Source organism: Scyliorhinus torazame, chromosome 16 (assembly GCF_047496885.1).
Source record: "Scyliorhinus torazame isolate Kashiwa2021f chromosome 16, sScyTor2.1, whole genome shotgun sequence".
NCBI classification, from domain to species: domain Eukaryota; kingdom Metazoa; phylum Chordata; class Chondrichthyes; order Carcharhiniformes; family Scyliorhinidae; genus Scyliorhinus; species Scyliorhinus torazame.
Window position 1 is genome coordinate 72,643,520 of NC_092722.1, and position 13,729 is coordinate 72,657,248.

General features: G+C 48.4%; 1 pseudogene; it reads right to left on the bottom strand.

Annotated features, from left to right (window-relative positions):
• Positions 1-2,435: 2,435 nt before the first annotated feature.
• LOC140392261 (nucleosome assembly protein 1-like 1 pseudogene) lies at positions 2,436-3,183 on the bottom strand (annotated as a pseudogene).
• Positions 3,184-13,729: the final 10,546 nt, after the last annotated feature.

Sequence of the window (13,729 nt, forward strand, 5' to 3'; positions counted from 1 at the left end):
ACTTCTACCAGCCTTGCTCTTTACTCTAAAGGGAATGTGCTTACCCTGAACCCTGGTTAACACATTTTTAAAAGCCTCCCATTGACCAGCCGTCCCTTTGCCTGCCAACAGTCTCCCCCAATCTACCTCTGAAAGTTCCTGTCTGATACCATCAAAATTGGCCTTGCCCCAATTAAGAATTTTAACTCTTGGGCCAGACCTATCATTCTCCATACCTATCTTAAAACGAATGGAGTTATGGTCACTTGTCCCAAAGTGATCCCTCACTAACACTTCTGTCACTTGCCCTTCCTTATTTCCCAAGACGAGGTCAAGTTTTGCCCCCTCTCTAGTCGGTCCATCCACATACTGAATGAGAAATTCCTCCTGAATACACTCAACAAATTTCCCTCCATCCAAGCCCCTAATGCTATGGCTGTCCCAGTCAATGTTGGGAAAGTTAAAGTCCCCTACTATTACCACCCTATTTTTCTTGCAGCTATCTGTAATCTCCTTACATATTTGCTCCTCAATTTCCCGCTGACTTGTATTGTGACTGTGAGTTGGAAGCAGTGGAAAGGGAGATTTAATCTGTACCTGACCCCGTGCTGTACCTGGCTTGGGAGCGCTTGATGGGGACAGTGTAGAGGGAGCTCTATCCTGTTCCTAACACTGCTGTAGCTGTCATCAGAGTGTTTGAAGGGGATTGTGTAGAGGGAGATTTTCTCTGTATCTAACCCCGTGCTGTACCTGTCCTGGGTGTGTTTGATGGGCCAGTGCAGACAGAGTTTTACTCTGTTTTGTATTCTGTGATGTAACCATTGTAATGATGTACACAGAACATATTGTTGATTAACTGCAACTGTGATTTATTAATAAACATATGAAAAAGATAACTAAGGAATTACTATACAGATGAGTTCAGTGAATTCTCCTGGAATGAAATGAATGAAAATCGCTTATTGTCACAAGTAGGCTTCAAATGAAGTTACTGTGAAAAGGCCCTAGTCGCCACATTCCGGCGCCTGTTCGGGGAGGCTGTTACGGGAGCTGCTCTCAGTGCGACTGTCTACTTGTACGTCTTACTACCAACTGGCAGGTGTGTTGAGTTACCTGATGGATGTCTACAGCTACTAGCTGGTTGAAGGTCGCATGACTAACTATATGCAGAACTGTGTACAGGTATATCACAGGCATATCACCACATCCCTCTTCCTCTTGAACTTTAACATTTGTATTCAAAATAACTGTTTTACAAAACATGATCTGCATTGTCACTTTGCACATACCATATATGCAGATGCACCTGTGCTTCATACAACACGATGTGCCTGATGAACATGCACAGCTTATTGAACATTCACGACGCTATCGCCTCGTTGGTGTTCTGAACTTTTAGCAGCTGGTCTATGTCGTTTTAGCTTCCAGAAAACCGATTTTCTGGCAGGTCTTCTGTGTATTATCGGCTTGCTTGGCCTTTTGACGCGATACTTCTGCAAGGCCGGTTTTCTTGCTGGTCTTCCTTGTGTGAGCAGCTTTTTAAATTTTCTACATGCTGTGTTGTCGGATACTTTCTGACCTGTCGGCCACGTTGCCGATGCCTTCCTCTTCAATACTGTGGGTGTGACCCACATACCCGTCACTTTAATTCTTTTCTTCTTCCTTTCCATGGGAGGGATCTTTTGATCACGCTTCTTTTTCCTTTTGCTTTGGTGGCACCCGTCATGCCGCTGGACTGCGCCCATGGGACTATTTGCTTGTAGATTGTCTGCTGTGCAGGCTGACCCTAGCTCTTGCCGGAGCCTTAGCTCGATCGATGAGCTTTGGTTGATCCATGGTTGTATCCGCATGCTGAGCTGCATGCCCATCACCTGGTGAAACGTCCAGTGTCGGCACACTTTTGGATGGCTGCGCAGTCGTAGTCAAGTCTGCAACTTCAGGAGCAGTCTGCAAAGCTTCACCCTCTGGTGTCTTGGCTGGATCAATGTCCCCAACATTGGGCGCTGCTCCTTCATTTTGTGTTTGAGCCTCACTTGGTGGCTCATCTTCACTTGATATGACGATGCATGGGTCGTCTTTTGCTGAAAAGTCGATTAGTGGCTCATCCTCATCTGATAGGATGATATATGTTGTGTCTGTCGTGGAACTGCACGCAGGTGTATCCATCTGGTCTTTTGCACATCTCTCGGCGTGACCTTGAGCATTGGGGAGTCCGCTGCAGGAACCATTTTGTGGGCATGAGATGATTCACCGAATGCCTCCGGAGCCAGTTTCTCCAGAATGGAGATTATTTCTTCAGTTACCCGCCTGTTTGCAGTTGAGTTGCTGTCATCTGAAGTGTCTGCCACTGCAATCTCGCTTTCAACCTCTGCATACACCATCTTATAGCTTTCACACTTATCGTTGTGCTGCGCAGACTGGGCGTCTCTTGCGATCACCTCGTCACTCCCGCCAAATCACCCGAATAGCATTTCACAGTCGTCCACATCTAGCTCACCACCTGAGCCTCTACTTTCCTCATCGTATTCATGGCCTTCGTAGATATCATCGTAGTTCTCATCATCGGAGTCGGTATCATCTGCAAAGCCTTCTCCTGTAAAATATGACATTGCACATGGAATTATGTGTCCGCGCAGGAGGTGAACAATGTCAAAGTCAGCAGCGAGTCTTGCTGCAAACTTTTATTTCACATTCCATGCTGTGGAATTTCAGGAGGACTGAGAAATTGAAGAGAGAGGAATTTGGTACAGTTTTCAGAACTGTTTTACGAGTACTCTGACCGTTATGCTTCTGCTTTGTTTTAATGGTTTTCAATGTGACATTTTTACCTTTCTTCCAGTTGATCTGGCATCCTGTGCATCCCGTGATTTCTGGTTCATCAAAGAATAAAAATTTGAACTCGTCAGGCTGCGATTCCAGCTGGTAAACTTTTGTAATTACCTCATTTGCAAAATACTCATTTGGCTCAAACTTAAATCCAGAGTGAAGCTCATTGGCTGTCCAGGCTCTGAACATTTTACATTTATATCTTGTAGATGCTTTAAGATAGGCCCATAATGCTCCTGTATCATACCACTGAGTATATACACCTTCTTGAAGACTGTTAACCAGAATTCTGGAATTCCTTTTGGCTCGTCCATTTCTTAATCTGGCTTTATCTTCCTCCACTTTAACTTTCTCTTGTATCTCATCAGATATCGCCATTATATCTCATTGCAGTCGCAATGATCCTCCATCGCAGCACTGCCTGGAATGTACAGCCACTTAACTAGGTTCAGGGCCTCACACATGTCTGCTCCTATGATGGACTTGCGTTTCATGTCCACAATGGAAAATGGTATGATGTGACACCTGTTGTGTCCCCATGCTTTGAGTTCACATACACCCAGCATCTCAATCTCATTCCCACTGTAGTCTTTCAACAGCCTTGTTTGATTGCCAACTTTCGGTTTAACCCGCAGTCCATGCAAATCGGACAGACTGAGGAGGTTGGCCCTCGCTCCTGTGTCGAGCTTGCATTTTAGCAATGTTTCATTCAGCATCACTGGAATTGTCCATCTGCCTTCGATGGTATCAGCTTCATCATCACTATTGTCACAACTGGTCAGCAAGTCTTCTTCAATTTTAATAGTGGGACTCATCATGTCCTTGGTTGAAATCAGATCAATTAAAAAATGTTCTTCAAGGGACATCTCATCAATTGACCTGTTTGGTCCACTGTAGGACGCAAAAAACATTGCTCCGCAAAATGATTTGTACGGCCACACTTGGAACATACTTTCCCAAATGCTGGACATTGTTGTGGCCAAAGTCGATTGCCACATCGCTGGCACAGATCATCAATATATTTGCCTGCTTTTTGGGTACGCGTACGAAATATATAATGTTCAAATGTTTTGTTTTTTGTTTGGGTACGCGTACGAAATGTAGAACGTTCAAATGTTTTGTTTTTCTTCGGCGAGCAATGCTGAAAGAAGTATTTTATCACCTCATCGTAGCTTTTGCTTTCCTCTTTGCTGACGAAGGCGAATGTATTGTATATTTCTCTTGCTTGAGGACTTGCTACCTTGAACAGCAACGCAATACTCCTATCATCAGGCTGTGCCTGCAGGCCAAGGGCTGCAAAATAGTCTAAATTGCAGCTTGAACGCACACACCAATTTTCATTTATGCTAACTGGGACTTGAAACTGGTGGGGTGCCTTCAAACCTTCCATCTCTAACTTCACAGTCATTTGTTGCATTGAGTCACAGATGCTGTAGTTCACCAGGTCAGCGGAAGAATCTTCCCATTTCGTTCTTCAGCCCATTTCGCTCCGTCTTCTCCGTTGTTATCTTTAAGTGTTCTGCACTCCTGGTATCATGTTGTGTTGTGTGATGTAACCATTGTAATGATGTACACAGAACATATAGTTGATTAACTACATAGATGATTTATTAATAAACACATGGAAAAGGTAACTAAGGAATTACTATACAGACGATTGCTACTAAATGAATTCAGTGAATTCTCCTGGAGCTACTCTAAGTGCGACTGCCAGCTTGTACATCTTCCTGCCAATGGGCAGATATGTTGAGTCACGCAATGGATCGCTTTCGCCACCATCTGGTAGAACGTCGCATGACTAACTATATGCAGAACTGTGCACAGGCATATCACAGACACATCACCACACTCTGTATCTAACCTGTTGCTGTACCTGTCTTGGGAGTGCTTGATGGGAACAGTGCAGTGGAAGCTTTACCTGTATCTAACCCATGCTGTACCTGTCCAGGAATTGTTTGTGGGGACAGTGTAGAGGGAGCTTTACTCTGTATCTAGCCACATGCTATACCTGTCTTGGTAGTGCTTGAGGGGACAGTGTAGCGGGAGCTTTAGTCTAACCCCTTGCTGTACCTGCCATTGGAGTGTTTGATGGGAACAGTGGAGAGGGAGTTTACTCTACATCTAACACTGTGCTTACCTGACCTGGGAGAGTTTGATGAGGACAGTGTAGAGGGAGCTTTACTATGTATCTAACCTCGTGCTGTACCTGTCCTGGGAGTGTTTGATGAGGACAGTGTAGAGGGAGCTTTACTATGTATCTAACCTCGTGCTGTACTTGTCTTGGGAGTGTTTGATGGGGACAGTGTATAGTGCTCTTCACTCTGGTTCTAACCCCGTGCTATACCTATCGGTGGGAGTGTTTGATGGGGCTGTGTAGAGGGAGCTTTACTCTGTATCTAACCACGTGCTGTACCTTTCTTGGGAGTGTTTGATGGGGACAGTGTAGCGGGAGCTTTACTCTGTATCTAACCCCGTGCTGTACCTGTCCTGGGTGAGTTTGATGGGGACAGTGTAGAGGGAGTTTTACTCTGTATCTAACCCCGTGCTGTACCTGTCCTGAGAGTGATTAATGGGGACAGTGTAGAGGGAGTTTTACTCTGTATCTAACCCCATGCTGTACCTGTCCTGGGAGTGTTTGATGGGTCAGTGTAGAGGAAGCTTTACTCTGTATCTAACCCCGTGCTGTACCTGTCTTGGGAGTGATTGGTGGGGACATTAGTGAGGTAGCTTTACTCTGTATCTAACCCCGTGCTGTACCTGTCTTGGGAGTGATTGGTGGGGACATTAGTGAGGTAGCTTTACGCTGTATTGGATTCAACAATTTTTCGGCGGTCCTTTAAGAGAATCAGCTAAAATATACTGGAAACTAAAATGATTCTTGAAAAATTACTGAGTCTTCAGAAATATGATTGAGTTATAAAAAATTGACTAAACTATTGAACCCTGACCATGACTGTCTATAGATGCTGACAAATGTTGCAAAACGATGTTCTGTACTACCATGTCCAGAGAAGGGATACTTGGGTACATTCAACAAATTTGCAACAACTTGTAACAATGGTGTAAGCAGAGACTAGACTTGATATAAGGAGTTTGATTGTGGGACAGAATGCATGAGAAGCATGCAATGTCAAAGGAAGGATAATTAATTTGGGGTAATTGATTAATGTCTAATCAACCAATCACCTGTTAATTGACTGACTCTTCCCTGAAAGGATCAAGGGTGGTCTCAGCAGAGAATTAGAAACAATGAAAGTAAATAAGGGGCTAAACCATAGATAAGAATTTCTTTAAGCATGTAATACGTATAACTGATTCGTAGAAGAATTATAGCCTTCTGAGGTTCTTGAAGCATCCATGAAAATTACTTTTGAAACCTTTGTTGAAATTACATTTATTTTGTAGCCTTTTCCAGAACTTCTGGCATGATAGCACAATGGTTAGCAGTGTTGCCTCAGCTCCAGGGTCCCAGATCGGATTCCCGGCTTGGGTCACTGTCTGTGCAGAATCTGCACATTCTCCCCGTGTCTGCGTGGGATTCCTCTGGGTGCTCCGGTTTCCACCCATAGTCCAAAGATGTGCAGATTAGGTGTATTTGCCATGCTAAATTGCCCTTAGTGCCCAAAAAGGTTTGGTGGGTTTACTGGGTTACGGGGATTAGGGTGGCATTTTGGGCCTAAATAGGATGCTCTTTCCAAGAGCCGGTGCAGACTCGATGGGCCGAATGGCCTCCTTCTGCACTGTAAATTCTATGATCCTATGATTTTGAAGCCTTTTCTTTTACTCTCCCGTATCTCACGGACTTTTCACTGTATTCTGAAAAGTTTTTCGATTTAATTTTGTGCAAACGTATGACGTGAATTCTTGACAAATGAAGATGGCTCTTCAACCGGACTGAGTACCTTATCCCGAGAAGAGATAAGATCTTACACTCTTCATGTGATCCTGTTGCATACATGTCCTGGGAGTGTTTGATGGGGACAGTGTAGAGGGAGCTTTACTTTGTATATAATCCTGTGCTATCTTTTTCCTGGGAGTGTTCGATGGGGAGAGTGCAGAGGGAGCTTGACTCTGCATCTAACCCTGTGCTGGAGCTGTGCTGGGAGTGTTTGATGGGGACAGTGTAGAGAAGGTTTTACACTGTATCTAACCATGTGCTGTACCTGTCCTGAGAGTGCTTGATGGGGACAGTTTAGAGTGAGCTTTACTCTGCATCTAACCCCATGCTGTATCTGTGCTGGGAGTGTTTGATGGGGACAGCGTAGAGAAAGCGTTTCTCTGTATCTAACCCTGTGCTGTACAGTCCTCGGAGTATTTGATGGGAGCAGTGTAGACGGAGGTTTATTCTGTAACTAACTGTGGTGATACCAGGTATTGCGGTACCTGAGAGGTACCATTGGCTAGACCCAGGAGTCTACCATTGGCTGATGTACATAGCTCCACCCTGAGAGGCGGAGTATAAGAACCGATGACGTCCCAGCAGCCTTCACTTTCTGTATCGAAGCTGCTGGGTACAGTTCTAGCTGATTAAAGCCTATTAGTTATGACTCACCGTGTCTTGAGAGTAATTGGTTGCGCATCACTAACACCGTGTTCTACCTGTCCTGGGAGTGTTCTACCTGTGATGGGGACAGTGTAGAGAGAGCTTTACTCTGTATCTATCTCCGTGCTGTACCTGTCCTGGGATTGTTTGATGGGGGCAGTGTAGAGGGAGCTTTACTCTGTATCTAATCCCATGCTGTACTTGTCCTGGGAGTGTTTGGTGGGAGCACTGTAGAGGGAGCTTTCCTCTGTATCTAACACCGTGTCCTAACTGACCTGTGAGTGTTTGATGGGGACAGTGTAGAGGGACTTTAATCTGTATCTAGTACCATGCTGCATCTGTCCTGGGAGTTTAAGATGGGTAGACTGTAGAGGGAGCTTTACTCTGTATCTAACTGTGGTAAACCACTCTGTTCCTATATTAAGGGTTGTACGGTAGAACCTGCACTACAGCTTCACCTGGGCCCCTGCGTGCTAGCTCCGCCCAGGAGCCGGGTTATAAATATGCGTGGCATTCAACTAGCAGCCATTTTGTCAGCTGCTGTCGGAGGCCACACTTCAGATACTAATAAAGCCTCAGTTTGAATTCAACTTCATCTCCAGCCAAATTGATCGTGCCTCAATTTATTAGTATCTGATTCAGAAGGTGGACCTCCGAATTAAACCAGATCGACTGCAGCTGGATCCACATGCAAGCGATGCCAGAAAGGACTTCCAGCACTGGCTCGCTTGTTTTGAAGCGTATATCAACGCGGCGCCGACCCCTGTTCCAGAGGCTCAGAAGATTCAAACCTTGTACTCCAGGCTCAGCTCTAAAATCTTCCCGCTGATCCAGGATGCGCCCAATTACGCTGACGCTATGACTCGACTCAAAGAGAGTTATGAGCAGAAGACGAACACGCTCTTCGCCAGACACGCGGTCGCAACGCGTACTCAACTACCTGGTGAGTCAATCGACAACTTCTGGAGCGCCTTGATCCCACTAGTTCGGGACTGTGACTGCCAGGAAGTTACGGCTAAGGAGTACTTAGATCTCCTTATGAGGGACGCTTTTGTAACTGGGATTGGGTCCGATGTTATCAGGCAGCGGCTCCTAGAAGGGGCCACGTGCGACCTCGCAGAGACTAAAACACCTGCGCTTTCCATGACGGTCGCCCTGCGCAATGTACAGTCTTACGCCCCCAACCGCGCGGCCCACTCCTCCTAAGCTTCATGGGCCCCACAGGCAGCCGCCCCAGTGGGGGCGCTACCCACCCAGTATGCCTGCGCTACGCACCAGCCAGTGATCTCCGGGGGGCCCCGATGCTATTTTTGCGGCCAACAAAGACACCCCTGCCAATGCTGCCCGGCCCGCGCTGCCCTTTGTAAGGCCTGCAGGAAGAAGGGCCACTATGCAGCGGTGTGCCAGCCCGCTCAACGGCAGCGGTCGCCCCCCCCACCCCACCCCCGGTCACAGACAATGGGCGCCGCAATCCTCCCCTCCTCCCAGGCTATGTACGAGCAATGGGCGCCGCCATCTTCTCCCTCGCACCAGGCCCGCTCAGCAGCAGCTGTCGCCCCGACACCCCCCCCCCGGTCACGGACAATGGGCGCCGCTATCCTCCCCTCCACCCAGGCCATGTGCGAGCAATGGGCGCCGCCATCTTCTCCCCCGCACAACACGTGCGTTTCATGGGCGGCGCCATCTTGCTCCACCCTGGCAACCTGTGTTCCATGGGCGCCGCCATTTTCTGACCCCCAGGATCACCGGGCACCGCCATCTTGTCCACCCCGCAGCACACGGAGACCAACGGCGTTTTAGGACCCCGACGCAGCGGCCGCCTCAACCATGACAATGAACCACGACTCGCATCCATGATAATCGACCAGTCCAGAACACACACTATGACCAACGCATCCACCAGCGTGAAAGTCAACGGCCACGTGACCTCCTGCCTACTGGACTCAGGGAGCACCGAGAGCTTTGTACATCCAATACGGTAGGGCGCTGCTCTCTTAAGGTACACCCTCCCAATCAAAGTATCTCCCTGGCCTCCGAATTCCATCGGGGGTACTGCACGGTCACGCTCACAGTCCAAGGCGTAGAGTTCCACGGTTTTCGCCTCTACATCCTCCCTAACCTCTGTGCTGCACTTATCCTTGGCCTGGATTTTCAGTGCAACCTCCAGAGCCTGACCATTAAATTAGGCGGACCCTTACCACCCCTCACTGTGTGCAGCCTCGCAACCCTAAAGGTCGATCGTCCTTGTTTCTGCCAATCACACACCAGATTGTAAACCGTCGCCACCAGGAGCAGACGGTACAGCACTCAGGATAAGGCCTTCATCAGGTCCGAGGTCCAGCGGTTGCTTCAGGAGGGAGTCATCGAGGCCAGCAACAGCCCCTGGAGAGCTCAAGTGGCAGTGGTTAAGTCTGGGGAGAAAGATCGAATGGTTGTGGACTACAGCCAGACCATCAACAGGTACATGCAGCTCGACGCGTACCCCCTCCCACACATATCTGACATGGTTAACCAGATTGCACAGTACCGGGTCTTCTCAACGGTGGATCTGTAATACGCTTACCACCAGCTCCCCATCCATAAATCGGACCGGCCATAAACCGCCTTTGAGGCAGACGGCCGGCTATATCACTTCCTTAGGGTCCCCTTCGGTGTCACCAATGGGGTTTCGGTCTTCCAAAGGGAGATGGACCGAATGGTCGATTGGTACGGCTTGCGGGCCATGTTTCTGTACCTAGACAATGCGACCATCTGCGGCCATGATCAGCAGGACCACGACGCCCACCTCGCTAAATTTCACCGCACCGCCACTCTCCTCAACCTCACGTACAACAAGGAGAAGTGTGTGTTCCGTACAAACCGCTTAGCCATCCTCGGCTACATGGTCCAGAACGGAGTTCTGGGGCCCGATCCCGAATGCATGCGCCCCCTCATGAAGCTTCCCCTCCCCAACTGCCCCAAGGCCTTCAAATGCTGCCTGGGGTTCTTCTCGTATTACGCTCAGTGGGTCCCAAACTATGCGGACAAGGCCCGCCCACTCATACAGTCCACTCATTTCCCCCTGACGGCCGAGGCCCAACAGGCCTCCGCCTGAATCAGAGCTGATATTGCCAAAGCTGGAATGCACGCTGTAGACGAAACACTTCCTTTCCAAGTAGAAAGCGATGCATCAGATGTCGCCCTTGCCGCCACCCTCAACCAGGCAGGCAGGCCGGTGGTATTCTTTTCCCACACCCTCCATGCCTCCGAAATTCGGCACTCATCCGTCGAAAAGGCAGCCCAGGCTATCGTTGAGGCTGTGCGACATTGGAGGCATTACCTGGCCGGCAGGAGATTCACTCTCCTCACTGACCAACGGTCAGTAGCCTTCATGTTCGACAACACGCAGCGGGGCAAGATCAAAAATGACAAAATCTTGCAGTGGAGAATCGAGCTCTCTACCTATAACTACGAGATTAAGTATCGCCCTGGCAAACTCAACGAGCCCCCAGATGCCCTATCCCGAGGTACATGTGCCAGCGCACAGGTCGACCGACTCCGGACCCTGCACGACAGCCTTTGTCACCCAGGGGTCACTCGGTTTTACCACTTCATTAAGGCACAAAATTTGCCCTACTCCGTCGAGGAAGGAAGGACGATCACCAAGGACTGCCAGGTCTGTGCGGAGGGCAAACCGCACTTCTACCTGCCGGACCTCGCGCACCTGATGAAGGCCTCCCGCCCCTTTGAACGCCTCAGCGTGGATTTAAAAGGCCCCCTCCCCTCCTCCGACCGACACACGTATTTCCTCAGTGTGATCGACGAATACTCCCGTTTTCCCTTCGCCATCCCATGCCCCAACATGACGTCTGCCACCGTCATTAATGCCCTTAATTCTATCTTCACACTGTTCGGCTTCCCCGCCGACATCCACAGTGACAGGGGGTCCTCATTCATGAGTGATGACCTACGCCAGTTCCTGCTCAGCAGGGGTATCGCCTCCAGCAGAACGACGAGCTTCAACCCCCGGGGAAACGGACAGGTAGAAAGGGAGAATGGGACGGTATGGAGGGCCGTCCAGCTGGCCCTACGATCCAGAAATCTCACAGCCTCCAACTGGCAAGAGGTCCTCCCTGATGCACTACACTCCATTCGCTCATTACTTTGCACTGCTACTAACAGTACACCGCATGAATACCGTTTTGCCTTCCCCAGGAAGTCCACATCCGGGGAATCACTCCCAACTTGGCTCACAGCTCCGGGAACCGTGCTTCTCCGTAAACCTGTGCAGCTCCACAAGGCGGACCAGTTGGTGGAAAGGGTGCACCTGCTCCACGCAAACCCACAGTACGCCTACGTGGCGTTCCCCGACGGCCGCCAGAATACCGTCTCCCTCAAGGACCTGGCACCAGCAGGTTCCGCACCCACACCACCCCCGTCGCCCCCGGTGCCAGCCTCCCCTCTCCCGCCACCCCCATCACCCCCCCTAGGACCGTCCATCCTCCCCCTGCCCACCCCCGTTGATGAAGAGGATTTTGGCACGCTCCCGGAGTCAACTTCGATCACGACAGCACCAACATCGCCGGCTCCACTTCGTCGATCCCGGAGGATGATCAAGGCGTTGGACCGGCTGAACCTCTGACCGGCCCACCGGATGACCAGAGACATTTTTTTTTCACTGTTCTGTAAATATTAAAGATTGCGAATTGTATATAGTTATCCACCACCCCCGCCGGACTCAATTTTAACAGGGGGTGAATGTGGTAAACCACTGTGTTCTTATATTAAGGGTTGCCCGGTAGAACCTGCACTACAGCTTCACCTGGGCCCTTGCATGCTAGCTCCACCCAGGAGCCCGGTTATAAATATGCGTGGCCTTCAGCTCGCAGCCATTTTGTCAGCTGCTGTCGGAGGCCACACTTCTGATACTAATACAGCCTCAGTTTGAATTCAACTTCGTCTCCAGCCAAATTGATCATGCCTCACTAACCCCATTTTGTATCTGTCCTGGGAGTGTTTGATGGGGACAGTGTAGAGGGAGCTTACTCTGTAACTAACCCCATGCTGTACCTGTCCTGGGAGTGTTTGATGGGGACAGTGTAGAAGGAGCTTTATTCTGTAACTAACCCCATGCTGTACCTGTCCTGGGAGTGTTTGAAGGGACAGTGTAGAGGGAGCTTTACTCTGTAACTAACCCCGTGCTGTATCAGTCCTGGGAGTGTTTGAAGGGACAGTGTAGAGGGAGCTTTACTCTGTAATTAACCCTGTGTTGTACCTTTCCTGGGAGTGTTTGATGGGGACAGTGTAGAGGGAGCTTTACTCTGTAACTAATCCCGTGCTGTACCTGTCCTGGGAGTGTTTGATGGGGACAGTGTAGAGGGAGCTTTGCTCTGTAACTAACCCCGTGCTGTACCTGTCCTGGGAGTGTTTGATGGGGACAGTGTAGAGGGAGCTATACTCTGTAACTAACCCCGTGCCCTTAATACCCATTCCAGCATTTGAGGAACCTTTTTCAAGGTTCAATTGATTGCGTAGGACCGCTTCCTAAAATGAATAATGGGAAGCAATATCTTTGACTGTAATGGATGTGTCTACTAGGTTTCCAGAGGCCATTCCAGTACGTAATATTACAGCTATAAAAATTGTGGGAGAATTACTTAAATTACTTTAATAACCCACAGAAAAACAATCGGATCAAGGATCAAATTTTACCACTTTTCATCCACCTGCATATGTAAAGGTCTCCATTTTCTCATCAGGTCATCACTTTTACGGTAATAACACTCTGGTATACACGCAGATTCCTCTTCCGTGTATGCTTTCTGATACATCTGGTTAATTTCTACATCTTTCTGTTGTAACTCCGCCAATTTTCCTGAACTAAAAGTATCCGCCACATCCTCCACCTGTTCTTGTTCTTTTTCAACCATCTAATCAAAAATCGTTTTTGATAATTGCACTTTAACTTCATCTTCACTCTTTGATTTTTCCTCTTGTCTTAACCTGTGACTTTGCGAGCTTGTTACTACACAATCCGGAAAAATCCCAGGATATTCGTCCTTCAACACTTCAGTTGTCTGATTTTCGAGGTTATTCAAAGAAGTTATGGATAGCTTCGGAATAAAACAATTTAAATCAACTGCGTACTATCCAGAATCGCAGGGTGTGTTAGAAAGGTGGCATCAGACATTAAAGACACTGTTGAGGGCTTATTGTCAAGGTTATCCAGAGGATTAGGATAAAGGAATTCCATTTGTACTGTTCACAATTAGGAATGCACCTAATGAGTCAACCAAATTCAGTCCTTTTGAACTAATTTTTGGTCATGAGGTCAGAGGACCACTTAAATTGATTAAGGAAAAATTGGTGAGTGAGAAATCGGAAATTACGTTATTGGATTAC